At 42.2% G+C, this 20606-nt stretch overlaps 1 long non-coding RNA gene across 2 annotated transcripts in view; it reads left to right on the forward strand.

Annotated features, from left to right (window-relative positions):
• Positions 1–20606, forward strand: part of LOC108351983 (uncharacterized) — a 282038-nt gene that overhangs the window by 244241 nt on the left and 17191 nt on the right. Inside the window, exons 6-10 of one of the 2 annotated variants that reach the window (XR_015629809.1) lie at positions 13413–13443; positions 14275–14383; positions 18630–18756; positions 18989–19139; positions 19890–20048. This is a non-coding gene — a long non-coding RNA (uncharacterized LOC108351983). Of the gene's footprint in view, positions 1–13412; positions 13444–14274; positions 14384–18629; positions 18757–18988; positions 19140–19889; positions 20049–20606 lie in introns of those variants that run through there. The other variant, XR_015629808.1, reaches the window with a different exon arrangement.

Consider the following 20606-nt stretch of genomic DNA (forward strand, 5'->3'; position numbering starts at 1 on the left):
CCTCATGTTCTGTTCACTCCATCTGCTTCCTGGTCCACAGTGATGTGACCGTCCTCTATGATATACTCCCTCTGCCAAAGCTGAGGTGATCAGCCATGACTTTCTTTTCCCTGCACAGTGCAAAAGGACTCGTGAAACTATAAACCAAAATAAGTCTTTTCTCTCTCAAGTTGTTTCTGGCAGGTGTTTCATCAGAATAATGTGACGCTATCAGTCCCAAAGAGATGCTTCCGGAAGCTATGAATACATGTAGGAAGACCATGCTTAATACCATTGACTGTCATAGAAATTTAAATTTAACTATTATAAGATTCACGTAACACCACTTAGGATTTCATTTAAATGGGTTGAGCATAGCTCAATGGTATAGTTTGTTCTTGCCATGTACAAAGCTCTGGGTTCAACCCCAAGCACCATAAAATAAAGTTAAACAGATGTATAAGCAAGTAAATAAATATTCAAAAATCATGAAACATTTGTAAGCATGTGGCGAAAAGGAAGTTTTGCACTACTGATACAAAGCTGCACAGCCATATAGAAAGTAATGAACACGTTCCTCGAAACAAGAATACCACAGAGTCAAGCAACCATTGCCATGGGGTATGTGTCTTAAAGAAACGACGTCGATCTGCAAACAGTTTAATTCCTGTGCTCATTGCACCCCTGTTTTCAGTAGCTAAGACAAAGAAGCAAACAAAGTCCCCATCAAAAGATGAATGGATAAAGATGTAAAATATTATTCAACCATGAAAAGATGAAATTCTGACGTCCACAAGAACATGGATGGAACTGGAGGTCACTCTGTTAAGAGAAATAAGCCAGGGATAGAGACACACAATCAGGAATCGTGGGATCAGAGAGAAGAAATGGTGCTTCTCATAGTCTGGAAGGGAGAAGTACTGACAAGGGGTGATGCTTGCCAGACACTACACAATTATAGTTAGGAGAACTCCAATATGGGTGTGTGTATGTATGTATGTATGTACGTATGTATGTATATACATGTATATATCATGGTAACTATAATACAGTATATAGTGATATTGCTAAAAAAATAGGTTTTAAACAACTTGTCTCATAAGTGTTTGAGGATGCATAGCCATCATCTGGATTTAGATATTTCATAGCATGCATATATAACAAAATATCACACACTAAAATATATACAGATATTACTTGTCAAATAGTCAAAGAAAAAGCAGGGAAATTTTAAAAGGCAAATACAGCAGCTGACGCGTGTAGAAACAACGCATGAGAGACATGAGAGACAGGGACCATAGAAAGAAGAGGTAAGTTTAGGGAGAATGTAGACGTACTCTTTTCCTTGAGGAAATAGTACCAGCTCTTTAGAAATTGAGATTGACAAAATGAAGACAGCTAAAAGCAATAAAATGTGTAGCATGTAGGTTCGCCGTAGTTTTAATGGAACAGTTTTTAGTCACACCTCCACCTTCCAGGACATTTTTAAAAAGAAGCAATTTGTTCGGATTTGTCGAGGTTTGGCTTGTGGGTCATGATTCCCTGACCCCTAATTAAGAAGCACAGCTGAAGAAGCCTTCAGAGTGTAATACCTCTTTACTGTTTATTATGCTTCCCACAAACAGTGCAGAATAAAATGAAATATTAATGCTTTCAAAATAAAAGTTCTAAGACTAGAAGAGCCTGAGAAGTTGTTTTCGCATAAAGGTGTTGGGAAATAAGTTGCAAGTAAGTGAAAACGGACAGGGAAGAGTAGCTCAGTTTCAAAGAAGAGCTGTTCACAGACGGATAAAGACACAAGTGTGTCATTTGAGGGCTCGGAGCCCCAGACACCAAGTGTCCGTTGTTGGGTCCCAGGAAGACTCACAGCAAAAGGATGATCAAGCCCTGAACTCTTCTGGAAGATCCCATGATGCTTAAAAGGAGAAACACAGAGGCCATGGATGAAAGACAGCAATTCCTCACCAATTCTCAGCAACAAAAAGGCTAGAAGATCAAGGCTAGGCTAATTTTGGACTTTGTTGGCTAAAACATGAGTCCAACCATCTTATGATAAGGAATTTGTACTATATAGACTCATAGGTCTTTACCCTTTGCTTTTAATAGCATTTCTGGACTCAGTGGTGCGTATCTGGAGTCGTGAGACTCAGGAAGCTGGTGAGAAGATTGCCTGAGTGCACAAGTTCAAGATCAACATGGACAAGACAGTGAGAAGCTAACCTTTAAAATGTTATTACAGGATTTTGAAGGGTTGTTTTGATAAGGAAAAGCAACTCTTATCAACCCTGGTCATCCTACACTCAGGTCCACATGCTGAGAAACGGGTCTATTGTTGTCCTCAATGACTGCTGCCACAACTGTAAGGGTCCTCCTGTAGCCAGTAATTGATAGAGTCTGTGACATCTGACCATGTCTCATTGTGATTCAATATCAGTTCCCTACTCTCTATGGAAAAATAATCCCAAGTTCTTAAAATGGACTAAGGACTTTTTAATTTTAATGTGCTCTTGTGTACTTTTCTGGGATCTGTTTTTCCTAATTACTACTTTGACCTTCAAACCCAGGCAGTGGCCAACCACTGTACATTTCCTACTGACTTGAATGAGCTCATGCCTTTGCACCTCTGCCATGCCAGTGTTCCCACTTCTTGACAAGATGGCTTGAAGGCTCCCATCCCAGTACTTCTTCATCTGTGCACATCTTACTCTACGTTAATAAAACACTTCTTCCTGTCCTACACCTCCAGTGAGGAGTGAACAGGGCCAGCATTCTTTTGTTTGCAGTTCACACAGTTCTTGGCTTATATTAGATATAATCCAAAGCAATTGCAAATGTGCAGTACCCAGCTGAAAGGAACATTTCCAGAAAGGGTTAAAGTGGGAAAGAGGCAAGAAGTAGAAGCTTGAGGGTTGAGTCCTGGGTGTAACTTGCATAGCGACCACTTTCTAGTTAGGATTGGTTGCAGATAAGATTAATGCAGGATAAATAAACAAACAAGCAAATAAATAAATACTAGCTTTCCCACTTTGCTTCTTTGTAATTATCTGTTGGGAAAAAGTACATTTGATATAAAATTTTATACATTGTATTCTAAGGAGATTCTGGCATTTGTGAGAGTCCCTGGTATAAGTGGCAGCATATATATTCATGGAAGTGTGCACTTCATTTTCCTCATTTCAGTTTAGAGTCTTAGCTTTAGAGATGGTCTCTGCCCTCAGAGATGCATACATTCAAAACAATATGGTTGGATATTTTAGTGGGCAGAAAGGATATTGTGTTGTGTGGTTTTATGTCAATTTGACTCAAGCTAGTTATCTGAAGGGAGGAAACATCAAGGAAATGCCCCCATAAGATTGGGCCACAGGAAAACCTGTAATCCAGTTTCTTAATTAGTGATTGATGGGGGAGGACCCAGCCCATTGTGGGTGGGGCCATCCCTGGGCTGGTGGTTCTGGGTTCTATAAGAAAGCAGGCTGAGCAAGCTATGAGGAGCAAGCCACAAAGAGCAGCAACCCTCCATGGCCTGTGCATCAGCTCTTGCCTCTGGGTTCTTGCCTCTAGGTTCCTGCCTCTAGGTTCCTGCCCTTTTTGAGTTCCTGTCCTGATTTCCTTTAGTGATAAGACTCCAATGTGGAAGTGTAAGTCAAATAAACCCTTTCCCCACCGGCCACCCCCAAAGTCGTGGTGTTTCACCATAACAATAGTGACCCCAATTGAAACAAAGAACATGCACACATTTAAAACAGAGTGATTATTCTTTGAGCACTATGTGTAGCCATAGCCATACCAGCTCGTTACCACACTGGCAGATAGTTGGGGCTTCTACTGCTAAAGTTTCCTATAGGAGTTAATAAAAGCATCAATGGTTACTACTGGTTATGTCTGCCATCATATTAATCACTCCCACCCATTTTTCCAATTAATCACAAGAGCTCCTTGATACAAATTAGGAATCTCAGGTCATTCAAACAGCAGAATCAGGATTCCAGTTGCAACAAGTGTGCTTTTTATGACAGTATACATTCTAACCATTTATCAATTCTCTTAAAAGGCTTCTGTTTAACACTGTTGCCTACACACCTCCTGTTGCTGCTTGCCTGGCTACTGGCTATGGCTCCATTTCAGGCTTAGGCTCAAGGTACGGACTCTTTTGTCAAGGATTTCAGAGTCCATGAAGGAAGAAGTTAAAAAGCCTCCCTTTTGCAGACAAAGACATTTGGGCCACCTGTCTGACATAGCTCCATTCAACCAACCTCTACTCCGTTGGAGGACAGAACTGAAGTCTTCCATAATTCCCTGCCTAGAAGATATACAGTGGGATATATCACATCACAACAAAGGAGGATGTGGCAAAAGAGTGGCTCCAGGATTAATGAGCGAGCTACCCTTCCCTGCTTCCTCATTTACTTGTGTTTCAGAGGAATATTACATAAAACACAATAACCCCTGGTGCTTTTACAAGTACTTCCTCCTGACAGCATAGCATTAGAGTTGGAAACCAAGAAATCATCATCTTTAGCAGCTGATCTGTGTTAAAAGCAATCAAGTAATTCAACTCCAGAGCCACCCATGCCCACAGCTCTTATTAAGTGCCTAATAGAAGTCTAGCATTAATTGTGCTGACTTGGACACCAAAAGATTATCAAGGCCCAGGATTCAACCAAAGCAGTGACCAGCACAGGGCAGAGCTTAAGTGGTAAGCAGCCACTCTGGTGACTGACAAGGCAGAGGTAGGGATAGCATGCTCAAGCACTGTGGATAGTTGCTCCCACTGTCTGCCATCTACTTGGTTTTCCCCTATGGTGTGATATGGATTTTGCTCTGAGCAGTCTTACCTTTCAGGCTATTTAGTGTGATTTATGCCTAAGACCGGAATAGTAGCATAACTGAATTATAGCCGGGAAAGTTTTTCTTTAATTGCCAGGAGCTGAAGCCAGCCACCTCTACAAATGGACCTTTCAGTCAGAAGAAACAATAAATTCCTTTTCTCTTAAGCTATGTTGCTACTTGTAACCAAAGGGCTTTTCTGCCTGTAGGTAGGTTGTAACAGACCATGTTTCTGAATAGGATGCAGTGGTGGCCAGCAGGGTGAAGCTCTCCCTATAACAGCTAGATCCAAAGAGATAAATTGCAACAGTTCAAGAAGGAGCTGTGTAGGTTAACAGGAATGAGGCACTCACTGGGTAATTCTGGGGAAAAGAAAGGCCATCTTGTCAGCTTCAGCCTTTTTTCTTTTTACCTTTTTTTTCTTTCTGCTCAGCCTGTGTCAGACTATTGGTTTTGCTGAAGTAGCAGGCAGGAATTCTCGCCAAAGCCTTTGGTAGACAAATGGCCAAGGAGTGGGGAGTTCAAAACTTAGAAAGGCTAAAATGCTGGGGTTGTTGGTTTGCTTGTTGGTTTTCCCCCAGAATGTTTGCTAGGACTACAGAAAAGTTAGGGTAGAATCTTAAAACCCTGAGTAAAATATCTGTAGTCTCTTGGAGCTTAAGAAGTTAGACCTACCTATAAGGGTCTTGAATTATAAAACAATTTGAATAACATGGAAATGAGGTTACAGAAAATGCCATACACTAAAGCTAATGAAAGTAGAAATAGAAATTTAAAATAATCTTTTATTCATTAAAGAGGTTTAGATCTTATTTTAAGTTGCTTTTCAAAGAAAATTGTGAATCCATCTTGTTTTACCAATGAATTTCCTCCAGAAAAAAATAATACAGCATTCAATTTGACAAGCTCTTCCAGGAATCAACTTCTAGGACTTCTTATGGGTAAAATCCATTTACTTTATCCCAATACTTACAGAAGAAAATTTACACCCATTTCTTTTATGAACACGGATGCAAGAATCTTGACAAAATTATCCAATTTACTAGAATAAGGCATCATAAAGATCAATTGTTCATAATTAAATGGACCACATTCTAAATGTGTAAGGTTGATTCACTGAAAAGTCAGTCAATACTCTGTAAGGACACACTCTCCTTTGGGAATATTCCTAAATTGTCTGTCAGGGAGATCCTCAGAGGAGCACCTTCTTCAAATGGAGCTTGAAGCTTTACTAAAAGGTAATTCTGTCACCTGAACTACTAAGGCAGAAATTCTCAACCTTCCTAATGTGACCTTGTGATATAGTTCATCACGTGGTGGCGACCCCCAACTATAACGTAATTTTTATTGCTACTTCATAGCTATAATTTTGATACTGTATGAATTGTAATAGAAATATCTGTGTTTTCCAGTGGTCTTAGGCAAACCCTTTAAAAGGGTCATTTGACCCCCAAAGGGTCACGACCCACAGTTGAGAACCGCCATACTAAAGTCTCCATTTGAGTTGTTACACCCGGAACTCCTGCCTTGGGTCTGGTGTCCGTCAAGAAGAGAAGGGGAAAGTGGCTTCTTTTTTTTTTTCTTTCCTGGAGCTGGGGACCGAACCCAGGGCCTTGTGCTTGCTAGGCAAGCACTCTACCACTGAGCTAAATCCCCAACCCCGGAAAGCGGCTTCTAACTCGCTAAGTCTCCATTACTCACAGTTTTCATCAACAACTAATCCAGTTACAGTTCATCAACTTGTACATGTGCCTCATATTAATAAACGTTAATAAGATTCCACTTCAAACAAATACTTAAATGTTATCACTTCGTTTGATGGCAGTCGCCCCATGTATTTGTTACATGGTTCCCTTTTAATTATTCATGTGTGACTCTTCACACTGACACTGCAATTCCCCTCACTGTTGTTCTGTCTACAGGAAGCAAGCACTTTCAAGGGATGGTCAACAGTATAGAAGGTGAGCATTGTCATTCCCACACTCAATGTATATGCTGTATCATGTAACAGTACTCTAGTGTACACCGTTTATACAATGTATGTGATACACTGCAGGGTGTGATGCCGCGTTACCTGCCTGTATGTAAGTTCTTTCTCTGCCTTGATTATCGTATTTTATAAGAAAGACTTAGACTCCAAGGGACTCTATCCTATAACAAATCATTTGAAAAAAATCCATCTCACTCCATTGAACCATGAGAAAAATTCCCCCAGTTAATTCTAAAATGAAAATACTTATAGTTACTTGCCTGGATTTTTATAAAAATTCAAAGGTACGAGTTGCCTGACACATGCTATGAGCTCAGTAAATGGAAATTGCGTTTGAAGATTCATCTTCTCATAATCTTCCCTATAAACGCCTCTGCATGCGTTACCTGCATAAATATTGATACTTCGCAGATCCTGGGGATGACGCAGAGCCACGGCCACCCTATAGTGGCTCTAGAAGCTACGATTGACTTTCCCAACAAATATTTTCTCTTTTACACTCGTACAGGGCTGAAAATTAAAGACCATTTCTTCCTGCTGGAACTCCCACCTCGCCCAATAGCCAAGACTTTCCACAGCACACTGCGACTGTCCACGAAAGCCAGACTCTTTTTCTGCTTGGGCCTAATTAGATTTCTAACAAATAAGGACCAAAGCGAGAAGGGTGCTAATTAACTTTTATTGTGTTTCTTTGGTGGATACAGGGATAAAAGCACACTTTCATTCGGAATGAAAGCAGGCTTCCCAGGTAGCCAGGATCCAGCTAAGTGATAGATCACAGTGGTGGTGTTTTACAGAGTCTCTTGTTCCGTGGACCAACATAACCCTCAGCCCAATGACGAGGCAGATGCCAGAGGTTTCACAAAAGGATCTGATGGCTTTACCTCCATGAGACTTACAATGTTTGTTTCTTCCAGGCAGTACAATAATGTGCGCCAGCGCTCAGCGAAGGGTAGAGTGAAGAGGGCTGTGTAATTATACAGAGAAGGGTGCTCTGTTTTCCTGTGATTCGCCCTGAGGAACTGCCCATAGCCTAAGCAATGGGGAGACTTTATTCCAAACTCGCGATGCCATCATAGCACATATGCTGTGGCTTAGGGGCTTTGAAAGTCAAGGACTCAAGGGGGTACAAGTTTGTGTGCCCTTCCAGGCATTGCCCCAGTGGATGTTGTTAACTCCATTCGTGGCGGGGTAGTTACAAGAACAGAGCTCATGCATATTTGTACATTCTGCCACTTCTTTTAAATTCTTTAACCGGACCATTATCTCCCACTCCTGGGCATATCTAACTGATGCTATGGTTTAAAAACAATCCCTTCAATCAATAAGATAACCTCTCATTCTAAAATAATCAATGTGCTTAGTGAGGTTCCCCAGGATAGGTAATATATTGATTTGAATTTAACTTGAGGCATAAAAGACAGCAGAGGATTTCCTGGGTTACCTCTTTGTTAACTAAATTTTACCTTGCGTGCTGATAGTGTGCTCTGACTGTTCTCACCCTCCACTTTCTTGTCTCCCACAACTGCCTATCAGTCTCTTCTGTCTCCAAAGGTGTCGTTCTCACATTCATGATGCGTATGTGTGCGTGTGTGCATGGGTGAGACCCACTGACTTTAACCAGGATCATCTGTGTAACAACGGGTTTAGAACTGTCTATGGGGCTCGGAGAACTTACCAGCAGCCAAGCAATGGAAGACAGTCACTCTGTCTCATCTAGCATCTATCAATATCTACAGGTCAGCAGAGACGGGGAGATGGGATGGACCCAAGACCCCCAAGCACATCCCATTCACAACTGACTTCTGAAAGGTCAGTCTTAATGCAGGAGCCACCATGAGTTTGTGATTTCAATGCTTAAGACATACTCAGAAGAAGCATTTGATAGTCATTCTTTCTATTTTATAGTGCTTACACACACACACAAACACACACACACACACACACACACACACACACACACACACAGAGAGAGAGAGAGAGAGAGAGAGAGAGAGAGAGAGAGATTTTCCATAATTTTCCATAATGTCTCCGAGCCTTAGAGAGGTTGGTGTAAATGCCTTGTTTAGGGCTCAGTCTTCAACCATCACCTTTTGTCAACACCTTGTGCTCCTATAAGTCTCTGCTCATGACTATTCACTGGAAAAATGGAAGCTTTTACAATTAGGATGATGGCATAATTTTTTTCACATGGGTACGAATACAGATTTAGAACACAGTTTGGTGCTATGCCAGTTAACCAAAACAATAATGGAAAATTCCCCTAAGGGCTTATAAATTTCCCGTCATGTGTTTTTTAACCAGGCTCACAGTTTTACTGTCATGGGTTCCCTCTGGGAGAGCAGACTATTTTAATTATAAAATGGTGCCACCACTGCAGCAGTGGGCACATCTTGCCTGGCGTGTCGGTATCGGAGGTCATCCGCCCTCCGCAGCACAATCCTCATAAAACCTCGGGCACTGTGAAAACCAGCCAGCATAGAGAACGTTCTAGCTCAGCTGTAGCTTGATTTCTTTATGTCTTGTAACCAAGGTATTCCATATTTTTCAAAGAAAAGCATCGCTATTTGTTTCTGGTGGTCATCCTCAAGAAATGACAAGGACCTGCCTCGTAACTGTTAGGGCAGAGGAAGTGGGAGCTTCTTTGACCAACAATTCCTACAGAGGTTTCCCGTACACAGCACTTGGATTTCGTTTAATAATCCACAGTTTCTAAGGGAAGCATCCAGGCACTCAAGGTGTCTGCCTCTGCCTTTTACCTCTTTTATAAATTGTGGGATTTAGGAAAATGGGTTATAGTGTAGTAGGTTTCCGGATGGCTTAGTACTCTATCCCGCTCCCTCATCCCCCCCATGCCCTCTGGAATTCTACTTTCATCCGGTCATGTTCTCACTGCCTTCTCCCTTAATGCTCTCCATCCAAATGACACCCTTCTAGTCTCTTGTCTCCCATGGGTGTTTCAAGTTAAATGCACAAACTGGAGATCTGAAGTGAGGATACACGTGTAAGTGACAGCACATAAGTGTTTGCCTTTCTGGACTCTAGTCATCCAGCCTGGTATAATTTTTCCTACTCCATCATTCACTTGCCTGTTATTTTCACCATTTTATTTTTCTTTACAGTTGAGCAAATCTCCATTTTTGTATATGTAGCATATTTTCATTACCCATTCAACAGTTGATGGACCTAGAGGTGGATTCCATCACTTAGCTGCTGTGACTAGAGCCTCAGTGAACATGGGTGGAAAGTGTCTCTGTAGTGGAACACAGAATCCCTTTTGTATATGCCCACGATTGGTATGGTAACAACGTGGAATTCTATTTCTCCGGACTGATCCCCAGATGACTGTGCGTGTTTACACCGCCGCCGACGGTAGGTAAGGGCTCCTCTCTCTCCACTAGCAGTCCAGGGGTTGAGGTCCTTTGGGTTTCCGTGATGGGCATTCCTAGTAGTGAGATTTCACGGATGCCTAAATCCTTACAAACACTTCAAGTGTTTGCTAGTCATTGCAATTTCTTCTTTACTGAAGGAATGCAGTTTGTTTAGCTCCACAGCTCATTTTAAAGCTGGATTGTCTGTTTTATTATTCTTTATTTCTATTTAAAAATTCCATATAGTATATTTTATCATATTTTCTCTCTCCCCATGACTCCTCCCAATTCTTCTCTCCCCACCTCCAGTTTTCCTGGTGTTCATTTTATAATTCTTCCTATATTCTAGACACACATACATAAGTGGTATATATATATATATGTATATGTATATATATATATATATAAAATACAGTAGGTTTCCATATGTCCTTTACTAATTCCCAACTCCTCTCCCACCTCAACACATCCCTTTCCTAAATTCAGTTCCTTACAAACAATATGCACATGACGTCATCCAGTGGTGCATTTACAACCTGCCCAATGGCTACCACCAGATGGAGATGGACTCCTCCTCAGCAGCCATCAACTCCTCAGCTGGGGTGGTCGGGGCATCTGGAGCCCCATGGAATCCATCCCCTTTCTATGCCACAGTTCTTAACTGGATTGATCTTGTGCCCATTGTATCCACGCAGCCACTGCTGCCCTGCGTTCAGATGTGCAGCACTATGTCGTTTCTGCCTTTCTCCACACAGGTTTTCTTTTCCTATACTGATGGAGAACGGTCCTGGGATGTCGTTGAGGTGACACTGAATCTGTATGTTGCTTTTCACAGGGTGGTGATTGTCACATGAACACAAGAGGTCTTTCTATCTTCTATCGTCTTCTTCAACTCTTTTAGTGTCATAATTTTTCATTTCAGAGTGAGTCAGTCTCTCTCTCTCTCTCTCTCTCTCTCTCTCTCTCTCTCTCCCTCTCCCAGTAGCCATCAAATATGACTCTCAACTTCTCAACTTGGTAAGATTACCTCTCCCTTTCCCATCTTCTCTCTTTCTTCTCCCTTCCCCTCCTCTTCCCCTCCCCCTCCATGATTTTGTCTGGCTTGCTTTTAGCTTTCCACAGCCTCCTGCATGCTGTCACAATTGCCATGCTTTTGTGTGAGCTTCTGCCTTCTGGTGTCTGGAAACCACTTTTCTTGAAAGTCTTTTACCACCTCCGGCTCTCGGACCCTGTTCTGCAATGATCCCTGAGCTTGGGGGTGAGACGTAAATGATCGGTTTGGAGCTGAGGACTCTACAGTCTTTAGTTCCCTGCACGTCACCCCCAGGTGGGCATTGCTGTGCTACTTGTCATCTACTGCAAGGAGAGGAAGCTAGGACTCCAAACACTGTATTGAATAGCATTGTGTGTGTGTGTGTGTGTTCCTTGTCTTGTTCCTGATCTCTATGGGAGCACTGAGTTTTTCTCCTTTAGCTTGATGTTGACTCTGTCTCGCCTTTATTTCGTTGAGATAAGCTTCCTCTGTGTCTTGACCTTCAATGACCTTTATGATCAAGAGATGGTATTTATCTTATCAAAAGCCTCCTTTGTGTCTACTGAGATGACTGGGTTTTCTCTCTCTGAGTCTATTCATATGGTAAATTACATTTTTGATTTATGTTGATCCACCCTTGCATCTATGGAATGAAGTCAACTTGATGATGATGGATGGTCATTTTAGTGTGATCTTAAACTCGGTTTGCATTTTATTGAGAATTTTCCGTGTCTTTATTCATGAGGAAGATCATTCTGTAATTTCTCCCTTGCTTTTTCTTTTGTCATGTTTCTACATGGTTTGAATGTCAGAGTAATATGACCTTTATAAAAACAATTTAGAACCATTCCTTCAACAGAGGAATGGATACAGAAAATGTGGTACATCTACACAATGGAATATTACTCAGCTATCAAAAACAATGACTTTATGAAATTCATAGGCAAATGGTTGGAACTGGAAAATATCATCCTGAGTGAGCTAACCCAATCACAGAAAGACACACATGATATGCACTCATTGATAAGTGGCTATTAGCCCAAATGCTTGAATTACCCTAGATGCCTAGAACAAATGAAACGCAAGACGGATGATCAAAATGTGAATGCTTCACTCCTTCTTTAAAAGGGGAACAAGAATACCCTTGGCAGGGGATAGAGAGGCAAAGATTAAAACAGAGACTGAAGGAACACCTTCAGAGCCTGCCCCACATGTAGCCCATACATATACAGCCATCCAATTAGACAAGATGGATGAAGCAAAGAAGTGCAGGCCGACAGGAACCGGATGTAGATCTCTCCTGAGAGACACAGCCAGAATACAGCAAATACAGAGGCGAATGCCAGCAGCAAACCACTGAACTGAGAATAGGACCCCCGTTGAAGGAATCAGAGAAAGAACTGGAAGAGCTTGAAGGGGCTCGAGACCCCATAGGTACAACAATGCCAAGCAACCAGAGCTTCCAGGGACTAAGCCACTACCTAAAGACTATACATGGACTGACCTTGGACTCTGACCTCATAGGTAGCAATGAATATCCTAGTAAGAGCACCAGTGGAAGGGGAAGCCATGGGTCCTGCTAAGACTGAACCCCCAGTGAACTAGACTGTTGGAGGGAGGGCAGCAATGGGGGGAGGGTGGGGAGGGGAACACCCATTAGGAAGGGGAGGGGGGAGGGGGATGTTTGCCCGGAAACCGGGAAAGGGAATAACACTCGAAATGTATATAAGAAATACTCAAGTTAATAAAATAAAAAAAAAGAAATACTCAAGTTAATAAAGATGGAGGAAAAAAAAAAGAACCATTCCTATTTTATTCAATGAGTTCAGAAGTATTGGCTTAGGTCTTCATTGACGATCTGGTAGAATTCTCTAGTGAATCAGTGTGGTCCTTGGCTTTTTAAAACGGTAAGCATTTTATTATTGGTCCAGTTTCATTATTTTTTTATAGATCTGTTGAAGTTATTTGTTTAACTTATTAGATAATTTGTAGATTTTATCAGAAACCTATTCATCTACCTTACATTTTCAAGTCAGTGAAATATGGGCTCTTGAGGTTTACCCATATTTTCTGAATTATGTTGGCATCTGTTGAAATCTCTCCCTTTGCACCTCTAATTTTCTTAATTTAAGACTTTTCTTTCATTTCTTCCTTTAACAACTATTGCTTTACTGGGACAATTGATGCTGCTCATCTGGAACTAACAAATCAGTGGCGATAAAAAGGAGACCATCATGACTGAGGTAAAGCCTTCTGGGAAGTGTTTCCTCAGAGTCTGCACACAGAGGCTGTGTTCCAGAGGCAGCCAAGGGTGTACCTTGACCTGAGAGCCAAACATGGGTAGTGTGGGAGTCTCCCAGGTGGTGCTGGTTCTAAAAACATGAAAGGGACTTGGAGAGCAGCTGAGTCCTGGCACTTTGAGAGGCCAAGAAAGGTCATTGGTGAAGGTGTCCTCTTAGCAGCAACTGAAGGTCCAGGATTGAAGAGGTCATGCAGAGAAGTTGAGGCTTGGCAACATGAAGAGTCCAGGAGATGTTTTTGGTAAAAATTAAGCCAGGTGCAGAAGACCCCAACAGTTTGAAGATACCAGTACCCTAGGATGACCACCAACGCAATAGCAATCATGGAGTAGAGCCAGACAGATCATAGGAGACAAGCTGTATGCTCCAGAGGGCACAGTCAGAGAAGTAACCCAAACCCCTTGGAGTACAGAAGACGGGATATGGAGCTTTTTACAGTTCACGTTTGAGTTAGCTTTGATCTAATTGTGACTGCATTCTGGTCGTCCTCTTGAAGTAAAAAAAAAATATTTAATTTATTCCTGATTTTACACAAACCCCAGTTGAAAGACTTTAAACCTCTTAAAAGATTTTGACATTTTATAGAGACTTTGTATTTTAAAAGGGAATGGATATTTTTTAAAGAAAGCATTTAAAGTGTTTGAATTTTTGAGTCTGTGGGACTTTTTAAGTTTAAAAAATAATTTATATTGTGATGTCTTCATTAATGTGTGATCCTGGGGGGAAAAAAGAAAGAAAAGGTTGTGGCTTAAGAGCGATGTCTTTGCTCGACAGGTTGAAAAGATGTCAGTTGTCCTGGCAAGTTCTGTGTCAAGTTGACAGACACTAGAGTCATCAGTGAAGAGGGAGCCTCAGTTGAGAAGATCTTGGATAAGATGGGGCGGTAAGCAAGCCCGTAGGGCATTTTCTTAATTAGTGGTTGATGTGGGAGGGCCTAGACCATTGTGGGTGGTGGTCTTGGGTTCTATAAGAAAGGGTGTTGAGCAAGCCACGGGGAGCAAGGCAGTAAGCAGCATCCCTCCAAGGCCTCTGCATCAGCTACTGCCTCCAGGTTCCTGCCCTGCTTGAACTCCTGTCCTGACAAAGCCATACAAATCTTTCTGCTTCTGGTTGCTTTGGTCATCTTATTTTACCACAACCATGAAACCCCTAGGACAGTTTGCTAAGACCATTTGTTTTTTCCAAAGAGTCACCTTTTCACTTTTCTTATTCTATTTTCTATTTCTACCATATTAGATTCCGCCCTGTCTTATTTAACTATTTTTCTGTCTGCTGCTTTTTACATATTTTATTTTAATTAAAATATAAGCACATCATTTCCCCACTCCCCCTTTCTCCCTCAAACCCTTTCCACACCTGTCCCACTCCCTTTCAAATTCATCGCCTCTCTTAATCTTGAAATAATATATAATGTGTGTATGCTCACATGTCACATATCATATATAATATGACACATATAAATTATTTAGGTTGTTTATTTGACTTCCGATTATTCTATAGGTATGGAGTGTTAACGCTGTAAATTCCCTTTCTAGGCTGCTTTCATTGCCCTTGTTGTATTCCATGGATTTTAGCAGGTTGTAGATCCATTTCCATTCAATTTCAGGAATTTGTAAATTTCGATCTTGACTTCTTCCTTTACCCATTTATGCCACCCAATAGTGATTTGGTTGTTCTTCGTGAGTCTGAGTATTTACTGAAACTCTCTTGCTGTTCACTTGCTAGATTTAGATAGACTCTAAGTTGTCATTTTAATTTGCCTTTATTTTTGAAACTTGTCTTGTGTTCGAACACGGAATCCATCTGGGAGGACATTCCATGACTTGCTGAGAATAATGTTAATTCCTTAGTATTTGGGTGGGGTTTTCTGCAGTTGTCCGTTACAGCTGCTTAATTTTTTAATTTTATCTTCTTGTGCTTGAATGAAGATTCCTTTTCTACATTTACAAATTTTTCTTCTATGACTTTATTGAAAATATTGCATGGCCATTTTCATGATATAGCTTCTTCTATCGGGACTCTGGGGACTGGTCAGTTTTGAAAGGTGCAGGTGTTTTTTATTTGGGGTGTGTGTGTGCACGCTCGCGCACATGCACATGCTTAAACTTACCTATTTACATTTATTTTGTTGATCGAATTTCTTTCTCTATTTCTTTCTTCAAGTCACTGTTCTCTTTTTGTGGACATATTTACAACGTTAATGGGTCACAACAGATTCAAGTCATTCTCTGCTGTTGGACTGGTATTTAAGAAATCAGTCTCGGGGCTGGGGATTTAGCTCAGTGGTAGAGCGCTTACCTAGGAAGCGCAAGGCCCTGGGTTCGGTCCCCAGCTCCGAAAAAAAGAACCAAAAAAAAAAAAAAAAAAAAAAAACCAAAAGAAATCAGTCTCTCTCCCTAGCCTTCCCCTAAGAGTCAGCTATGCTATGAAGGAAAGATCACTATGGGCCAGCATATCCTTGGTGGAGTCATACCATTTTTTTTATGGTGTGGCTCTGTCTGGGTGTTCTAGCTTGGACCGGCTGTGGCATGAGTCAGAAGCCTTGGCTGCTTTTTCTGGTACGCATAGGCCTAGATATCTCATCCTCAGCCATCGTCAGCTCTCGCCCACTTCTGTAGTTTCCGCCGTCTTGTATGGGACTCTGATCCCCTGAGCACCCGACCCTCAAGCAGTTCCAGCCTCTGACCTTGTCCTTTAGTCCCCGTCATCTATCCTGGATTACTTTTTAGACTGTGGCTGATCCAAGGCACTCAACAATTAAGTAGAGCCTACTCAAAGAAGAAACTAAAACGTTCCTACACAGAAACAGCGCTCACTTAATTCCTTCCAGTGTCACCCTCCGTGTCTGCCTGAACACAGTCTCTTAAAGTTTTGGGTTTTTTCTAAGTTCACAATTCCGGATCCCATCGAACACACATTGACTCAACTCTTTGTGTGGGTCGCGCATTCACGGGAGCACGGGGAACATTTACGGAGAAGCACTTGTGTACGTTCCAATGTGCTGGTGCACAGACGTGAATGTGAGAATATCTGTCTTGGGTAATCACCTCTGTGATTTGGGGCACGCCGCTGAGTCCAATCACGGAGAAAGCGGGCGCCATGCTGGCTTCCCGGGACTGACCTAAGTCCACATTGACTTCCGCCTTGGGAAATTTGGCATTTAGGAGGCTGCACTTGAGAGACGCCTCCTGTCGCCCTCCTCAGATATTTTATATTTATAGCTCCCAGCATGGTTCAGTGTGGGCATTGGCTCTCATCATTTTAATGTTTTTTTTTTCCAGACTCTGCACCCACTGATAATATTTGTTCTGTTCTAAACTATTTAATATTTTAATGTGGCCCTGAAGAATATGCAGCAACTGTTGTTTGCAGTTTTGCAGTACCCTGGAAAACACACACACACACACACACACACACACACACACACACAGGGGGGAGGGGGAGGGAGGAAGGGAGAGGGAGAGTCACAAACCAACACCGCAAACTACCATCTCAGAGCTATGAGCTGCAATCCTCCTTACTCCCTCTTAAATCATGGAGCCTGATGCTCACCTATGCTAATGAAAAGAAGATGCACTCATTACTGCGCACGCACCCTCCATTATTCTTGCTTCACATCTTCCACAGCTTGGCAGCCATTTCAGCAGTGAGTGGCCACATAGTTCTGCTCTGTGGTCCAGCCTTCACCCTTGCTTGTGCTACCTGACCTGCACGCCTTCAGTCCTCAGCTACCCAAGCCTAACCCTCTGAATCATTATCTCCGTTCTAAAGCTCTCCTCAAAGAGAGAGAGGGACAGAAGGAGGGTGGGTGGGAGCATCAACATGACCCCTAGTGTAGCCTTTCTGCCTCCCGAGTTCACGTCTTTACCTCCCACTTCGTCAGTCCCGGTCTCTTACCTTGTCTCTTCTCAGCAGTCAGCTGTCATTATTCCTCGGGGCGTCTCCATAGTGGACTCACACGAGCTATGGCGTTTAAAGGAGGTTACTTTAGCTTATGCGGGGTCTGAGTGCAGACCTGACTTACAGGTACAAGTGGGGCTAAGCCTTTGGTATTATATGGCATTTAGGAAGCTGCAGGGCACTGACCCGGTGACTGACAGGCCTCTCTCCCGTGTAGCCAGAAGAGCCAGGCTGGTTTACTTAAAAAGTCTCCTGGGATTTGCTGGAATCTGCAAATCCTCATCTTAGTTCCTTCAATGTGGAGAACTTTCTTGCACCGAGAGCCTTTGTTCTCGTGCCTCATTAGGTTGCAGAATAGCTGACAGATTGCACATCCCAGCTTCCCCTCCCTGCTCCACGGCCTAATAATATAAGGGTAAGCAGTAAGAGGGCTGGCTCCCACTGGCTTCGCAAGGCTTGAGAAAGAGCAATGTCAGAAGCCAGGAAGGATGTAAGCAGATTTCACTCTGTGCACAGATGAAATTTAAAAGTGGATAAATCCCTTTTTATTATTCAGCTTTCCAAAAGGAGAGGCAAAACCACATGTGCAGTGTTGGGCCTTCTGAGTATGTGTGTGTGTGTGTGTGTGTGTGTGTACAGACAAAGAACTGTCTTTGTCTTCGGCCAGACTAAAGATGGTGGCTCTGATCCGGTGTCACAAAGTCAGAATTAGCAGCAGTGCCTTCCCACCATGAGTTAGGGTCTCAATCAATTATGGGAGATGGATCAGTCTTGGAGACAACATCCTAGACTATATGCCAGCACTTAAATGTGGTCAACAATATGTGCTACTACATTTTAACCACTGACATTAAACAGGACTCCGAAGATGACCTAGCACTCAGTTCCCCATTGCTGCCGATGTCCGTGTCTTTGGTCTATTATTTCTTTCCATGGAGTTTCGTGTTTCCTAAAAATAGCTCTCTGAATAGATCTCTTGGTCCCAGCGAGGTTTTATCCAGGACTGGATGAGTTATGCTTTTTATAATTAGATATATTCATTTATTTCTAGTGGCAGTGGATAGTGTTTTGAGTTTGTTTACTGCTTCTCGGTTGGTTTCTAATTTCCCCAAAGTACATGTGCACCTACAGGGCTGATACACTGGCCAACCTCATTATAGACAAAAATCAGAAATGTATCTGAAAAGCACTTGATCTCCTCTCTCTTTCAATTGCTTCTTGTCCTTCAGCCTGCTTAGAGCCCCAGAGGACCAGGCTATCATTGAGAGAGCAACAGAGAGAGCCCGTGTAGGAGGGTCACTGAGAAAGATGAATTTAAAATACAGAAAAGGAACGAGCAAAAAGATCATTTACCAGGTGAGAGACACTGAGGGTAGTAGAGTCCTGTTCTCAGGGGAGCCACAGACTAGAAATGGATACAGAGGTTAAGAGTGGGAAATGACCAGATGTAGGAACTGAAATAAATCTAAATAAATCACCACCGATGTGTTGTGAACCTGTTTTAAAGATATGGGAATTCAAGGGGAATTTAGAAGGGGAAATAAGAAGATATGACTTTAATTCTTCCAAATGTTCCTCATCTTCACAGCTGGAAGATCTGCGGTCAGTGAAAAGATTAACGGCAGATTTTGGCAAAATCGTTATGGCTTCACGACAGATGGAGGGACATTTTTAAAAAGTCTGGCAAAGGGTCACTCTCCGGAAACAGATGCCCAATGTAGGAAAATACATTAGCCCAGGTGACGGATTTCTCGTTCACTGCTTTGCACACTGCACTGAGTGTCACAGCTCCCGCCATGTCCCCAGTGTCCTTTGGGAAACATTAAGATTCTGCCTCAAAGCCTGAACAACTCACTCAATGCTGCCAAGATGCATAGGCCATGTGTAGCTGTCATCCAGCTCATGGCACGGTCTCCCTAAGCAGTAACTCGTTTAGAGCATCTTGGCCTGGAGAGCATGCATGGAGGAATACCCTACAGGGTTTGCTCAAACGGCTACAGCTTCCTGGAGTGTGGAAATTACATATCAGAGATGGGAAAGAAACATGGACTGCATCAGAGGAACCACCAGATTCCTCCGTACACACCAGCCCTTTGTATAGGAGCTTTTCATCCAGATCATAACATCCCTTATATTGGAAACCAATAGGTTCTCTTTTTGTCCAACTCAAATATTTTCCTTCTCACTCTACATTCATCTACAGCTCCCTGCTTGAGCCTGACCCTCTACCACTGTCTTGACAACCGTGTGCAGTTTGATTTCTGTATCCCCCAAACCTTACAGAGTCAGTGTTCCTTAACTGCATCACTGGCTCTCAGCAATGGATTACTCTAGACTTCTCACTCCCTTGGCTTAGCATGGGATACTCCTTTTTGCCAGTTCTGTCTCTTAGCCTCTCTCTCCATCTTGCTTTTCTCTTCTTTCCAGACCCTCACATTTTTTGGTGGCTTATCAAGATTTCCTCCCCCCACCTTCTGCCTTTTCTCTAGACATTCGTGTTTCTACCGAAGATGGGCCTCTGTTGGAGAGTGAGCACCTTCAAACTAGAAATCAGCACCAGTCTTCTACCTATAGCGCAGACCTGGTATTTCCAAAGCTGTAGTTGGCCAGCCAGGGTCGCTTTAAGTAAATGCATGATCTTTAATTCACTTCTCTTTTTAAAGTTTGCTCTCTGTTCCAAATATTCCAATTTTGAAAAACAGACTAATGTTGGACAGTGTCTTTGAGAATCTCTATGGGTCTTGCTAGCGTGTGTGTGTGTGTGTGTGTGTGTGTGTGTGTGTATGTGTGTGTATGTGTGCATATACCCTGAGACTCCCTGTCTTTCAATCGTATCTGGACTTTAACTCATTTTGATATATATTTGAAGATATATATATATATATGTATATATGTATGTATATATATGTATATATGTATGTATGTATATATATATATATCTTCAGCTCCACGCTGAACATATGGTTGCAGACTATATGGAATGAGGTGTGAAACGATGCCTTGGGACTCTCCTTTCCAGCTATCTTTATCCATTTTTTCCTCTTCCCCTTTTCCCTCAAACTACTTTCTCCACAGCACCACACAGGCAATGTAAATGAACCAGATCCAACGATCAGTAAAAAAATAACTTAAAAAAAACAATTAAAGCCACTAATGTTGCATCACAGGCACCTGGTGATGAGAACTGTAAGGCTGGGGTGGCTGGA

Source organism: Rattus norvegicus, chromosome 9, assembly GCF_021556685.1.
Source record: "Rattus norvegicus strain SHRSP/BbbUtx chromosome 9, alternate assembly SHRSP_T2T, whole genome shotgun sequence".
Classification (NCBI taxonomy): Eukaryota; Metazoa; Chordata; class Mammalia; order Rodentia; family Muridae; genus Rattus; species Rattus norvegicus.